Raw genomic sequence first — 12,776 nt, forward strand, 5'->3', positions numbered from 1 at the left:
AGAAAACGCCACTGTTTATCTTCCCTCCCAGCTCCCATGCTGGCAGGGCCAGCGTCTTTCCCATTGGCTGTCTGCTCCCCAGCTGTTGTCTGCTCCCTGCAACCTACTACACCAGGACAGTACAGGGGAGGGGAAATGGGCCTGGCCCTGCTGCTTCATTGGTCTCCCCCAAAAGGGTTGGGCTTAGCCCCAACCAACCGTCTGGATGTTGCTATGTGCTTGCTGGTGAGTATAGGCACAGCCAGATGGCAGTCAGGGCTAGCAGGCTCCACTGAGCCGCTATAAGCGGGAGGGAGCCTGCGGGAAGTGGGAGGGAGCTGCAGAGCTGCCTGGAGAGGAGGATCCTGGTTCTCTCCAGCCGCCCCGCTCCGCCTGCACTGGGGACGCTCGGCTGCTGCGCTGGGGCTGGTGAGTGACTGGGGGCGCTCGGGGGAGCGCAGGAGGGTTTGCGTCAGAGACACGGGGGAGTCGGAAGGCTGGGGGAGGGGACGGAGGCGGCGCAGGGGCACTGAGGCAGCGAGCTCCTGAGGACGCTCTGAAAATCTGTCACCTAACCACAGGAACCTGCGCAACAAAAAGATCGGCTCCCCGGACGGTCTGTATGGGGGTGTGTCGGGGCAAGGGGCGCTCTCTGCCAGGGGCTGGATCTGTGCCCAGAGGCCGAGGCAGCCTGGGCGTGGGGAGGGAGGGTCGTGACAAACCCAGCTGCTGCGACTGGAGAATGTAGCATTGGGATAGATGCGTTTAGTTCTCTCCCTTCACTTTAATCGGATGCTCTTTGTCCCCTGGAATGAGGGGCTCCCGGTAAAAGCATCTCTGTAGGAGGCTGTTGCACTGATTTTCGGGGGATGGTGGTGGAGGAGGGAGACGTCTTGCATCCGTTCAGCATTCATCCCCTCTTCATAATTTGGAGGAGAGGTAGCTCTCTATGTCCTTTTTTCTCAAGGGATCCCAGATTTGGAAACTGCACCTTCCCCATTCTGAGCCACTCTCTCACAAGTGCTCCTACCAAACACCCTGTGCCTGCTGCATTTCACTGGTGGGGTTGATGGCAGGCAATCCAGGCTCTGCAAAGCAGGGACCGTTCCTAGGGGGCCATTGGAAGGATTGGGGATGTGAAGACAACAGGTATGAGAGCTTGAAAGGGGCAGAAAGTGCACAAATTAGCTTGCCTTTTTAAAACACGGTTAAGGTGGGGGTGTCTTCACCTTTTCCCTATTCTAATGATTTAATTTTGGAAAAACCCACTTGTCTGAATATGATGCAGTTACAGGCGTTGCTGTTGTGTATATGCGGTGGTCAGACACTGATGATACGTTGATATAAATACTTAGGTAGAGAAGAGTAGTTCTGAATTCAGCTGATGGCTGTAGCAATTGAATGCATAGCAGAAGGCTGAGGAATCTGAAATCCTGAGACTCATTAGAGCTAAGCCTGAAATAGAGAAATGATTTTTTTTTGCGGGGGGACGTAAGAAACATGATTCCAGGAGCAGACACAGCAGCTCCTCTGGGGAGGATTCTAGACTAGGGCTATTCACCCTGCGTGGCTGCTAGGACAGCCAAGAGGGTGAGCTGCTGACCAGCTCTAAATGCCATGTGACTGGGTCTATTTACTAACACTGCCAGTGGGCCCCTGGAGACTGGGCCTTTCCCAGCTCAGGCTGGAGGCTGCGGTTCTGTCTGCTTTGGAGGAGATGAAATCACTGCCTTGTTTGTGGTGCAAAGGAGAAATCACAAGGCGGGAGGGGGCGACTGTCATCTCCACACATGCAGTTTTGTGCACAGGGGAGGTAGTTCTCTATGGCTTGTGGCACAATAGCACTTAAAACCAACCCCCTCAGGTAACTTGGATCAATGGTACAGTCCTTGCAACAGCTGTCAACCCTGTTTAGGTGTGGAGCAGATCTTCCCCCCCACCCCCAAGTGTGTTGATGGGGGGTCCTGGGGCATGATGCATTGAAGCTAGGGCTCCCCTGCTGTGTGGTGCTCTGGACAAGCTTCAGTTTTTGATCCAGCAAGACAGAGCGGTTTGAGATGATAGGAGAAGCTATGGACCAAGCTGGGCATCCGTAATACAGTACAGGATTGTAACCATTGCATTTATGTTTGTTTGGAGCCACAAAGGATTTCAAATGTTCTGGTTTAAAAGATGGTATTGCAGGACAGAGGTGAGCAAAGCAGATTGGAGCAAAAACCAGAAATCTGCTACTTGTGTTTGTGTGTTTGCCCTTTGTCCTCAAGTACAGAAAGCATATTTAGTGTTCCCAACCAGTGGAGAGTAGGTAAATGGGGAATGGTGGTGGTAATATCACTAGTCTCCTGCTTTTGCACTCTTCAGTCACCTGGCAGTTTCTCCAAATGGTAGCTTTCTGCCAGTGCATTTTCATGGTTATTGTATATAACATTTATATTGCAGTAATGCCTAGAGGCCTCAAACAGGTTGCAGCCTGACTGTGCTAGACACCCTGAAAACAGTAGATACCAAAGAACTAATGATCTGAAAGAGGCTTCCACTTACAAGGGGCATCCTAATTTCCCCTTGGCGTAGGGTTTTGCTGGGATTGGCAGGGCCAAGATCTCTGATTTCCTTAATATAAGGGCCTAGCAACCAAGATATTTGGAGGTAAGTTCAGAGGAGAGCTTAGGCTCCTTTTCCATTCCCATTGGATTAGCTAAAGCATTCCTGTCCCAACAACACAGACCAATAAAGCAGACCTCTAAGTAGTTTGGAAGACCAGACTAAGCTCTGGGGAAACCAGGCATAAAATAAAAGTGAAGTGTTCCACTCCTATCCCTCAATGAAGATGTCTTGGACACTAGAGTGTGATTCTATACTATTTTTGGTTTATCTGTTAGGGCTCACTTCCAGGGGCTAGACTTCAACTACAGGGTGTCAAAGTCTGAGTAGCAGTGGCATAATTAGATGTGTAGTTGTATTGCCTCTTGGATCTTTTGGGTCTACAGTTTTGTATCATTGGGTTTCTGTGTGTGTGTGTGTGAGAGAGAGAGAGAGAGAGGTGGGAATAATGGGCGGGACAGGGAACTGAGATGGTGGGTCTCTTATTGACAAAAGCAGCATCACTACCTGTAAACCTACATTGTTTCAAAGGTGTTACATCTCACTGAATAACTGAGTACGTGGTACTAAGAGTGTTTCATAAGTTAATTCGTCACATGGATGAAGACCCTGGCAAGCGTTTTGGAAAGTGGCCTCTTCTGGTTCTCTACAAAGGTTGGGGAAGAAGAAAAAGGCATTTCTCCCTTGCTGTCGCCCTGGACACTGCCTTCCATCATACTCATGGATGCTTCTCTATTCACAAAGGAAGCGGTAGAAAATCCATCTGCAATGAAGAGATGGCTGCATTGGACATCAGTCACCATCTAAACCACCCATGTGGCATGGAAGATGAATACCAGGCCTTGATGACTTGAGCTTAAGCGAGATCTCCATTAGCTGTCAGCAGTGAGGCTCTACAGGCTTTATCTAGGCCAATGAAGTTTTGGCTAGGGTTGAGGGCTCACCCATTGCCCAAAAGCAGTATCAAGATATTCTTTAAATTATTTTCTTCCTCATTTTGGAGCCCTGCAGATTTGTCCCCTCAGATTTCCCCTTTTTCCCCCCCTTATCTTTTTTTCTGAGATCCCACAATCTTAAAGGCTCAGGGTAAAAGTTACCTCTTCCTTCCAAAATCCTCTCTTCTGCCAAGGCTATTCCTTAGCACAGTTGAAGAAACTGGAGCACAAAGATGAGATTCTTCTGGCTCTCTTGCATTCATAAGGCTTTTCACCTCTTTGGGCCAGAGCCTCAGCTGATGTAAATCAGCATATCTCCATTGACTTCAGTGGAGCTACGACTTTTTCACCGGTTGAGGGTCTGGCGCCTTCTCTGTCTTACTAATGGAATTAAAACTGTAGTCTGCTCTCCTGGGGGATTAGAGATGTTTCCCTGGTGAACTGCTAGATATGACATCTGGGTCTGAAAACAGCTGATGTCTTGGTCCTAAGTCATGCTTACCATTGCACTCCTCAGCCCCTGCCCTTGTTCATTGTGGGATGAGTGAGTCTGGCAACTTTCTTCTCTTCTCTCTGTGGTGTCTTGCTTGCCTTTGTGTTCCACGCTTGCTGGAGTATGGATCATAGCCCAAGATATCTGCCTCACAATATATCCAGGCTTTTTGCTTTGAGACGTCACCCAATGTCAACATCAGTCAGTCTAGTTTGAGAGCTTTTTCACTTGTTGGCACTATATATAGGCCTCTTCCTGAAACTGGGGGTGACTTCACTTCAGGAAGTTCAAGTGTCACCAGACTGGCTGTGCCACTTACAGCTGCAGGAAATACCATAATTAATAATACTTAGCCCTCCCACATCTTCCACACACCAATCCTGAGGCACTTCGCAAACATTAATTATGTCTTATTGCACTACTGTGATGTAGATAAATAATAATATCCCCATTGACTCATGAATAAACTAGTGCACAGAGCAATTATTTGTCCAAAGCCGTGCTGCACAAGTCACTGGCATATATAGGTGTGGAACCCAGGAGTCCTGGCTTCCAATCTCCTTTCGTAACTGGACTGCACTCTGTACCAGTGGTGGTCTTTTTATAAAATGTCCAGTTTTGTGATAGCAGCACTTGGAGAGGTAGAGGCAGGTCAGCAAAGCTTCCCAAAAATATGTGCAGTTTTTCGATTCTCTTGTGCTGCAATATTAATAATTTCTCTAGGTCCAGCTAGTCTGGTCAAATCAAACACAGATGATTGAAAATACAGAAGCTACGGATGTCTGCTTTTGCCCTTCAAGAAGTTTTGACCAGCTGTATACAAAGGGGATAATAATTCTTATGTCAGAGGAGTGTTTGTGAGACTTAATCTATTAATGCTCTTCAGTTAAAGGATTTCGAGAGAAGTGGCAAAGTATACATGCTATTGGATTTATTATGCTGGTATCCAAACAGTTCTTTAATGTGAACACTCCCTTTGACTTAATGAAAAGCTTTTTTTCTCTTAGCAATCGCCTGAGAGTACAATTTTCGGCAAACATTTTATCTTATTAAAGGTGTAGCTTACAAAACATTAACAGATATGAGATCAGTTCAGTAAGTTTTTAATAAATGTAAGATTGACTAGTTTGTCCTGGTAATCTCCAAATATTCCAATTTAGGAGGCAGATGACTTACTAGGTAGGATAATGCAGTTTCTTGAAGTGCTATAGCAGGGGTCAGCAACCTTTCAGAAGTGGTGTGCCGAGTCTTCATTTATTCACTGGTTTCAGAGTAACAGCCGTGTTAGTCTGTATTCGCAAAAAGAAAAGGAGGACTTGTGGCACCTTAGAGACTAACCAATTTATTTGAGCATGAGCTTTCGTGAGCTACAGCTCACTTCATGCTGTAGCTCATGAAAGCTCATGCTCAAATAAATTGGTTAGTCTCTAAGGTGCCACAAGTCCTCCTTTTCTTTTTGCATTTATTCACTCTAATTTAAGGTTTCGTGTGCCGGTAATACATTTTAACATTTTTAGAAGGTCTCTCTCTGTAAGTCTATATTATATAACAAAACTATTGTATGTAAAATAAGCAAGGTATTTAAAATGTTTAAGAAGCATCATTTAAAATTACATTAAAATGCAGATCTTATCAGTTTAGTGCAGTGGTTCTTAACCTGGGGTGCATGCACCCCCTGGGAGTGCGAGATGCCCTTTCTGGGGGTGCGAGACATGCAAGATTTTTTTAGAAGGTAAATCATCAAAAACACAAATTAAGCACAGGCACAGAGGTACAACTGCTTAGTTTCATCAAACCTATATATTTATTAACATTATACATTTTTTAACAATTACTGTAATATACAAAGTTTTCAAGTTTTTAAGCTAATTGTAGTGTAATTTTTGATAAGGGCTGCAGAGCACTGGGCCCAGGCCAGAAGCAGAGCCCTGGGCTGGCTGCCGGTACCCCAAGCCAGCAGGAGGGCTGAACAGGGCTGGAGGCCCGACCCCGACTGGCAGGGGGCTGGGCAGCTGGAACCCCAGACCAGCAGCGAGGTGAGCAGGGCCGGCGGCTGGTATACCAGGCCAGCTGCAGGCTGAGTGGGGCCAATGGCCGGGACCCTGGCTGGCAAGGGGCCGGCAGCCAGAACCCCGGGCTGGCAGTGGCCTGAGCTGGGTGGCATACAGAATCCCAGTCCGGCAGTGGCTCAGCCCGCTGCCGGTCTGGGGTTCCGTCTGCCGGCTCTTGCCAGCCGGGGTCCTGGCTGCCGGCCCTGCTCAGCCGCTGCTGGCCTGGGGTTCCGTTCACTCAGGCCGGCAGCAGGCTGAGCGGGGCCGGCGGCTGAGACCCCGGCTGGCAAGGGGCCAGCGGACGGAACTCTAGACCGGCAGCGGATGGAGCGGGGCCAGCGGCCGGGACCCCAGACCGGCAGCAGGCTGCGTGGCTCAGCCTGCCGCTGGTCTGGGGTTCCGTCCGCCGGCTCCTGACAGCCGGGGTCTTGGCCACCGGCCCTGCTCAGCTGACTGCCGGCCTGGGGTTCCATTCTGGCCTCGGGTTCCATTCACCCAGGCCGGCAGCGGGCTGAGCGGGGCTGGCAGCCGGGACCCTGGCTGGCAGTAGTATGCCAGTAAAAATCGGCTTGCGTGCCACAGGTTGCCGACCCCTGTGCTATAGTATGCCAACAAAAGTAATTAACATAAGCAAGCTCTATATTAATGTGCAAATTGTTCTGTTAAAATAAATGCACACTTGAGTGAATGGTTTAACATAGACACTAGTATGAAATAAGGATGCATTCTCACCTCTCCTGTTTGATATTGCCATTAATTCATGATGAGAAAAAGTGTAGATGGATACAAAATGGGCATTGCATGACTTAACAACAGTACTCCTACAAGATGTAGATTTTGTTATGTAGCTCTTCTAAGCAACAGCTCAACAAACATGCAAGCAAAGACCAAAAGACTGTCCGCCATTGTTTAAAAGTAAAGACAGGGTTAATAATTAGTTATGAAAAAAAACTAATCTAATGAGAACTCCAGCAACTCCCAACTCAGGCATTACCTAAGAAGGCAAAGGCATACAAGAGTTGAGTCAATTCACATACCTTGGCAGCAAGATGCGAGCCAATGGGGATATTCAGAAGGAAATAATCTCAAGAATTGGCAAAGTGGCAGTTTAAACAAGATTTGATCATCAAAAATCTACAATTTAAAGACCAAACTACAAATCTTCAACTCAAATGTTATTTCTACCGTAATCTATGGATGTGAAAGCTGGAAATCCACCAAAGGTACAGGTGGACATCTAAATGTCTTTGAAAGCAAATGCCTCAGGAAAATACTAGATATTCAGTGGAATGAATTTATAATAAATGCTGAGATTCATCAATATTTTCAACAACTCCTTATCTCTAAAGTTACCGAGAAAAGAAGATGGAACTATTTGGGACGTGTGTTAAGAATGAAGCCACAGTATCTGCCATGGCAGGAAAGCCATTGGGTAGTTGGAGGAACATGCAAAAGGGGATGATCAAAAGAATCCCTCCATCAGACAATACTTAGAGAGGAAAAACAGGACTGGAAAGAGTGGTCCAGGATAGACCGGGATGGTGGAGCTGCATTTATGCCCTAAACAAAATTTGATGGCATGAGAAGGATTCACATTCAGATAACAGAGTAATGTAAGGAACACAGAAGAAGCATAATAGGGTAAGACCATTTGAAAAGTGAGGATATTTCACTATTAAAAGGGAAAGAGGAACGGGGACTACAAATAGAAAAAAATTTTGTGTCTGCAGCAAATGGTCAGTTGTATTGGATGGGAAGAACTCATCCTTGGTGTCCTTATTTCAAATCATAACCTAGATTGTAAGATCATTCAGGGAGGGCCTGTGTCTTTGTTCGCTGTTTTGAATGCCATTTACACCCTATGATGCTACATAACTTTAAATAATAATTTGAGAATGTTACCATGTCCTGATATTGTGACTCCTGTTTAATTACAGGTTTGACTTGTAGTTTACCTGGGATAGGAATATAGCTGAGGGATGAAGAATTGCATCTTATTACTATACCTTTTGAGTGATTGCTTATTATCTCACTTTAGTCTACTGAAGTTTTGTCAAGTTTAGCCAATTCAGGGTAAGGGCTAATATCACGTTACACAAACTGTTCGGTTGTAAGTAAGTGTGTGTGTATTAGTTCTTCCTGCAGTTCTTATTTATTTATAGCCCAAGCAGGTTTTGCTGGTAGGAGCAAAAGCAAATGCTGATTTGTTTCAAATCCCTTCTCCCAGCCAGCCATGCACCTTCTCTGCATGTTCGGTTTTCTCCTGTAGTTTGGCAGTCCACACTGTTGTCTGTCTTAACTGGTTATTGAATTCTAGGCTCAGCTGTAATGATGCTGACATGAAAAACAAAGGTGGGTACCCTGCAGCTATAATGCTTGCTCTCCCTGCCATGCGTTAGCAGTAGCACTGACTTCTCTGCATTGCAAGGATGCTGCTGTCTGACAGCTCCTCAAAGACTGAAAAGAAGAGATTTAGCTGTTCATTGGCCTTTTGGTAAAGGGATGGGTCTTGCAATCTTTACTCGCATGAGTAAGGCTGCAGAATCAGGCACCAGGAAGGCAACTAGGTTCTAGGCAGTCCTGTAAGATGACTTCTGTTTTCAATGTCATGTGTCCTTTGTATTGAGCTCAACTTGCGAAAGGGGAATTGAACATAACCAAAGTAACATTTTGTTTGTTTGTTTTTTGTTCTTTCAATTCAGTGGCCATGTGAAAATCAAACTGGATATTTTTTAAACAGTGCATGAGTTGTAGAATACAGAGAGGCAGGGAAGGATGGGCTTGTGATAAGGCACTGGACTGGGACATGGGGGTTCAGCTGCTGCTCCTCTCCAGGCTTCCTGTGTGATGGAGGGTAAGTCACTTTCTCTCTCTGTGCCTTAGGTTCCCCATATATAAAATGGGGGATAACACTGTCACATAAAAATGTTTTGAAGATAAAATAATGTCTGTGAGGCATTCAAGTGCTACATTGATCAGAGGCCATATAAGCACCTAGTTTTTAAAATGAAGATGTTCCATCAATCAGATTTTGAGGTAACACTGTTAAGTAGGTCAGGCCTAAAATATAGATCTTGTTAAATAATCTGTATAAAGTGTGTATATGTATATACACACACACACACACACACACAGATGCATAGTGTGAATAATAAAGTGTACATCCATAGAGAGATAATTAATAATTTACTAAAACAACTATTTCTCATTTTATCAATTGTTATAAAATCCAAAGGTTTGTTATAACCGTCTGTAACACCTGCTCAAGGGGTTTTAAAATTTAACCAAAAATTACACCTGCTTCTCATGTCTGTTAACATGCATATAATGTATACTAATTCTTTATAACTACTTACAAATGTTCCCTCAATATAAATTATGAATTGAATTGAAAGGGTTTTTTTATGTAGAGAATGCCTAAACTCAACCCAAACATTGTGCTAATGCTTGAGAACCTGAAAGTGAAATGGAGTGGAAGTTGTCTATAAACAAAAGTGACACTGACTAATCCATTTTAATCTTCCAAGCTGGTTGAAATATAGAAAGTAAAGCAAGTACATAAATTGATGGAAAAATAAATTAGATTTGTATCAATTATTTGTTTTAACAATCTAAGGAGTTAATAACTGAAGTAACAACTGTAACAAAACAATATTTCTAATATGTCAGTATCCCTTTAAATTCCCATCTCAGTTTTTAAATACAACTTCTGAACTGTCTTCACAGAAGTCTCCTCCTTAGAGAGGATCTGAATGGTTGTAGCATGCACCTAGTCTTGTTTTGATGGGAAGACTTGTAATACATCACAGACTGGCATACTTCCCTGTAAAAGATACTTTAAAATATGATTAATATCATTGCAATGACTGATTTAGTATTGATGGCTCTTCAGCAGAGCAATAAACTCTGCTGCTTTTCTGGATAAGCTGGCTATGGTATGTGGAGTGTGGCAGGTGCAGCACACTTGGCATTTTGCCTTTCCCTGATTCACTAGTCTTTAATTGTTGCTTTCCAAAGCCTTTTATAGTACCATCTAGTAGTTGCTGAGCAAAGCTGGTAATTGCTGTAAATAATCTTGTGCATTTATACAGCACCTTTGCTCAGGGGATCTTGAAGAAGTTTACAAATGGGGATGGTAATATCCCCATTATACAGATGGGAGAACTGAGGCCCAGAGAAGTGAAATGGCTTCGTAAGGTGAATCCAGAGAACTAAAGCGGATGCAGTTTGTCTCACAGCAGAAGAGGGGCTGATGCTTATCTGCTGCATGTTTTGACTTTATCATTTGTGTTGAGGTTGTGACCTTGGAGCTGAGGAGAGAGAAATGAACAGAAGAAAATGCAAACTACTCTTGCTGCCATTCTGTCATGATTTCCATTGTTAGTGTTTCGCTGTCTCTTTGGGTCAGAAGGCCCAGGAGTGCCATACAGAGCTTATACGCAAGGAAGTACATGTCTACTTCACATAGCAGAGATTACTCTGTTTGATTAAGAAACAGTATTGACAGACTGCATGGAACATCCATCCCATCATCTAGTGTTTAACTGGAATCTTGGTGGAATTAAACGGTTTGTTGTCTCTGCCTCGATCCTCATTAAACCCCTTTTCTGGATTACCCTGATTGTTCGTGTCCAAATTTGGGTTAATTACGCTTGATTTCAGGGCCTCCCACAACTTAGCTCTTATCCTCATCTCTCTGAGCATGAGAGAGGCCATTCTAGTTCTGTCTGACACTGCAGAATCGTCTCTCCCCCAGAATTTCTGGTTTCCAGTGCTACATCAATAGGATAGACTATCCTTGCGGGACTGTTTCTAGCAAGTGGTCAGACTGAGAAGGGTGGGGGGAAACACCAGCAGATGGTGATATTCTAAGGTTCCACCCAAAAACTATGAGATGCCAGAATTAAACACCATTCGCAGCAGATTGTGCAGACCTTCATAGGAGCATCCCTCCTCTTTCCTGCATTCTTGGATCAGCAGTGAAATAAAAAGGTTGACGTTTAACTGATCATAACTGAGGCAGTTCCCCTCTCTTAGAACTGTTATGTCAGTCATCTGCAGACTTAGGCAGATACTGCTGTGTCCAGTTTAAATCTAGTTTGTATTTTAAAGGTTTTCTTTGCATCCATAAGACTTAAACCTTAATTTTTTTAAATAAAGATTCAGATTCTTGAGCAAAAGATGGCAGCCTTCAGATAAAACTACCCGTTCATAGAGATGCGGAGATTCAGTCCCATGATTCAGGCAGAATCGAAAATTACAACTTTCACAGGAATACCGTAAAATGTGACTGTCTGGCATTGTTACAGGTTGGTGTTAAATCAGAAGGGTATAGTATTGCTGTGCATGGGGTGGGTGGTGGTGGCTTACACTAACTAATGTGAAAGAGCTTTGAAATAGAAAGTGCCAGATAATTAAGTTTTATTACAAGAATAGCCTTAAAATTGACCAATTACTGCAGCACGTTCCCAAAAAGAATACAGATCTAGGTAGGGACCCATCCTTGACTAAACTGCATGCCTGCAAAAAAAACACCCCACCTGATTTAGATGCTGGAGATAACAAATCTTCTAACTATCCACCCTCAGAATAAAATGAGACCACAGTGCTGTACAGTTTCATGTACATCCTGCTTTGTCAATGACAGAACTGTCACTGTACAATCTTTTCCATCACAGGTGGGCACTGGAGAAATATGAATTACAAGCCTCTTGTTGGCTGGATTCTCATCATGCTACATTGCCTTGATGGGTGAAATAAACCCAAATATTAGAATCAAGTGGGGGGGAAAACACTCAAGTTGTATGCACAGTGCAGACAATTTGACTGATAGTCATGTACAAGACACCGTCTTTCCAAAACAATCATTTGCTACCAAATGTTCTTTGAAGTTCTTTATATTACAGTGGTCTTGACATTGGGACCCTTTGGGTTAGGTGCTGTACATACACATGGTGAGACATGATCCAAGCTCCAAAGAGCATCTGACTAGACAAGATATGAAAAAAATAGTATTTTATCCCTGTATACCCAGCCCAGGCAGATCCATGGCCTGATTCTTTGAACCTTGGGTACTGAACATCTCTTATTCCCACTGCCTTTTTTTTTTTTTTTTTTTTTTTTTTCGGTTACAGTGCTGGGTGCTAAGAGCCTTTGATAATCTGTGTGTTAAGTGACTCGCCCAAGGTCACAAAGAAGGACAATGGCACAACTGGGAATTAAACCTAGATTTTCTGAGTCCCAGACGAGTGCATTCACGAGAAGACATCCTTCCTCTTTTAAGCAGCAGTGCGCAAATCAGCACCCAAAATAGCTTCCATCCTGTGGCTACCCAACCTAAAGATCTATCCATGACAAGTGAATGAGTGACGTCAAGGAGTTGAATAGAACCATAAGTGAGAGCCTGGTGGCTACAGTCCATGACCTTGATGAAACAAAGAGCTCTTCAAAGTTGGATTCCCTGCACTGGAATTACACCCTGGGAGCAGGTACATCAGTATCTCCTTGATATATTCATGACTGGAGATACCCAAGAAGGGAGTCTCTGGTTTCCAAATAGACAGTTTTTTTTAAATACTCTGTATCTAAGCGTTCCCTGTCCTATACTGTATTTAACTGATTAGCATTTCTCATCATCTTCATCCTCTCAAAAAAGTTTCCATGCTGTGTTTTCTTTCTGAAAATGAAATGAAAAAGGCCAGACCCCTTAACTGCAAT

At 44.2% G+C, this 12,776-nt stretch overlaps 1 protein-coding gene across 18 annotated transcripts in view; it reads left to right on the forward strand.

Moving 5' to 3' along the window:
* Positions 1-240: 240 nt before the first annotated feature.
* Positions 241-12,776, forward strand: part of YPEL2 (yippee like 2) — a 93,788-nt gene continuing 81,252 nt past the window's right edge. For 7 of the 18 annotated variants that reach the window (XR_005222652.2, XR_005222649.2, XR_005222648.2 and 4 more), the window contains exon 1: positions 241-408. The gene's annotated coding sequence lies outside the window, so the exon portion shown is untranslated. Of the gene's footprint in view, positions 409-515; positions 596-976; positions 1,129-8,761; positions 8,914-11,219; positions 11,369-11,772; positions 12,548-12,776 lie in introns of those variants that run through there. The other 11 variants (XM_027820226.3, XM_027820227.3, XM_027820229.3 and 8 more) reach the window with 7 other exon arrangements.

The sequence above is a fragment of the Chelonia mydas genome, chromosome 17 (assembly GCF_015237465.2).
Source record: "Chelonia mydas isolate rCheMyd1 chromosome 17, rCheMyd1.pri.v2, whole genome shotgun sequence".
Lineage (NCBI taxonomy): Eukaryota > Metazoa > Chordata > Testudines > Cheloniidae > Chelonia > Chelonia mydas.